Source organism: Trachymyrmex septentrionalis, unplaced genomic scaffold (assembly GCF_001594115.1).
Source record: "Trachymyrmex septentrionalis isolate Tsep2-gDNA-1 unplaced genomic scaffold, Tsep1.0 scaffold44, whole genome shotgun sequence".
Classification (NCBI taxonomy): Eukaryota; Metazoa; Arthropoda; class Insecta; order Hymenoptera; family Formicidae; genus Trachymyrmex; species Trachymyrmex septentrionalis.
In genome coordinates this window covers 2,432,448-2,435,405 of record NW_017305611.1, presented here as the reverse complement: position 1 = coordinate 2,435,405, position 2,958 = coordinate 2,432,448, and positions in this window count along the sequence as shown.

The window sequence follows — 2,958 nt, the reverse complement described above, 5'->3', positions numbered from 1 at the left end:
TGATTTTAATTATATATATATATATTTTACTTTTATGTGTATCAGTGAAATATCGATTCGCTCAATAGAACTAGTTGTATGGATATTTGGGAGATGCTGCACAGAAACACTGCGATATAGCAATATTGCGCGCATAAATTTAGAAAATATGAATTTAGATAGTTTTGTTGACTTTATGAATAATAAATTCGGTATGACGTTAGAACGGTAAGTAGGTTGATTGAATTCACCGTTTGCCAAACAATTCCATAAGTGAATTTGTAGACCAATTTGCGTAGCAAAATGTCTCTTATTTGTGTGACGCACTGGCACTATAGCGACTAAAACTACATACGTTTAGTCAAGAGTATTTGTGTACAAAGTGCATAGCCCTATTTTATTATATGAATTATTTTATATATGATAAATGAATACCTATTTACAAGAATATTAATTACAAGAATATTAATCAGAAAGACGATTTGCGTTAAACAATTTAAGCAATCTTTATTGTTAATAGCTTAAGAGAGTAATTGAAGTAATTATGCGAATTTTTGCAAAAGTATTTGAAAAGACACATGATTTAAAATAATGTCTAAATAATTAAGATTTTTATTTGCCTGCGAAATGGTTCACTCTCATTATGTATTTCACGCCATACAGTACACGATTTCTTTTGTAAAATATAAATAGCAGCTTTTTCAGGCACGTTTCTATTCTGTAATGATTGGCGTATATCGTAGTGTAACAACTCAACTTGCGATCTCCCACTGGGAAAAGAGTAATTGTGTTGGGATCGATGTGCAATTGAGTTCGAAATTGCAATACGCTTTTTATTGCTGTATGTCAATACAAATTGGTACAAATATAATTGTCTCTAATCAAGTTTAAAATTTAAAATCTGAAATATTATAAAGGAACAATGTCCGTTCTAGCAACTTTCTATGCACATTAAATGATATATCTTAATCGTATCATTGATTTTTCTTATAGATTTTTATCTATTTTTTTCTCATCTATTTTTTCTACCTTATTGTATTTATACATTTTTCGCGTTTACTGTTTTAATCGTTTAACTTTTTTTAATAAGAAACTGTTACAGTAGTTCATGCTATTAGCACTCTCTATTTATACGCGACATATTGAAAATTCCTCGTCGCTTTTTATTTTTGATATTTTCCTGGTGGACCATTCGTCATGCTGTTTGAGTGCAATAACACACGCAGTACAATATTCGCGTGAAGAGAGTAATTGCGCTGGGATCGGTATGCAGATGAGTTCCAAACTGGATTCTGTTTTTCATCGATGAAGTCAATATTACGAAATAGTACGGGCGTCTTGGTAAACCGACGGTTGTACAAGGGAGAGCAGGGATAACGAACTTCTGCAAGATGTTACTGAATTCGCCACTTCCGTAGCCCGTAGGGTGAACCGAGAGCCGCTATACGGTGATTAAATTTCCTAGTTGCACTCCTTAAAACGAGTTATTTTGTAGGAAATTTAAACTGCAGTGCAAGGGTACCCGTCTTCCAGAATCGCTGTATTCAATATGCTTCGTAGATATCGTTTTTCCTTATTGCCGCCCCAACTCATTATTATCGTTGTTCAGAAACTCCCCGGCAGGCATATAGTAAAGCGCCAACGCTTCGAATTATCTATAAAATTACATTTGCGTCATTTCGAGATCCTGTAATTTAACAACGAAGCTTTAGTGTCTTCAGATAATCTTGTAATCTTGCAGAGTCCATTAATATTTTGAAGTAACTATCGCACTTAGGTATGCTCATTTTCTCTTTTCTACAAGGAATTATTAATTATTAAAATAAATTTTTTATTTATATTCAATTAATTAATAATTCTGTTCAATGCATTTGAACTATAACTTTGTGGAATATATAGCAAGAGTATTTTTGTGGTTATTGCTGGAGTTAATGAGATTATAATTAATGTGGTAAATATTTGTCTTTCTCTCCGCGTGGCCTTAATTAATGTGTGGCAAATTTTATGGGGACATAGATATGAATCTGATTATAATTGAAATCATGCAAGAACCAAAATAAATATGTAATTCATGCAGACGAGTTATTTATTTATCTCGCGGCAGAAAAAAGCAAATTTTTTTTTATGTGGAATATTTGTTTATTTAATTAATAATTGAGATTGAGTTTTGTTGAAGCAAAAAGGAAATTTACAAACAGTATTTTTTATAAGAGAAAAAAATAAACTTACTAAATTTCATTTTTTAAATTTACTTTGATGTATTGGATAGTTAATAATATTAATTGTTTTCAGCAATTACTTTAATGGAAACGATACAGTTTAATTAAAAAATGTCAGGCACAGTAATAATATCTCTGACATTAAAATTTTGAGAAACATTTTTGACAGCATTAACAATTTCAGGCACGTTATAGTAATATGTACAGATGTCTATATGTAACAATATTAATTTACTTACCTATTCAATATGTTGATATTTCCTTCCTAATATAAATTTCTTTTACGTCCATTTTTTGATTATGAAACTCTAGACGAGAGCTATTTAAGTTATGTATAACCAAACTAACATGAAAATACGAATCTAACATACTCAAATGTGTATACTATAAAATTATTTTTAAAATAATTGTTTGTTTTATTTAGAATAAAAGAGAAATTATATGTTATGTATATTTTTTAATATTCGTGTACATATTAATAATTCTATAAAGTAAAACGTACATTTTTTAAAAATAATTTTTTAATAACATTTACGTATATATATGAATATTCTATTACTATTTGTTATGAAATATATATGTATATTTCAGAATGTTTACACAAAAAATAAAGGAGACAATAATATGACGCAGGTAAAGAGAAAAAAAGATCGACGAACATGGATCTTTGTACATTGGTTTATTATTATAGCGGTACTTTGACACTGGTTATTTTAAGAAAGATAATATTTAGCCTCTTCGCTATTTTTGTCTATCTGCT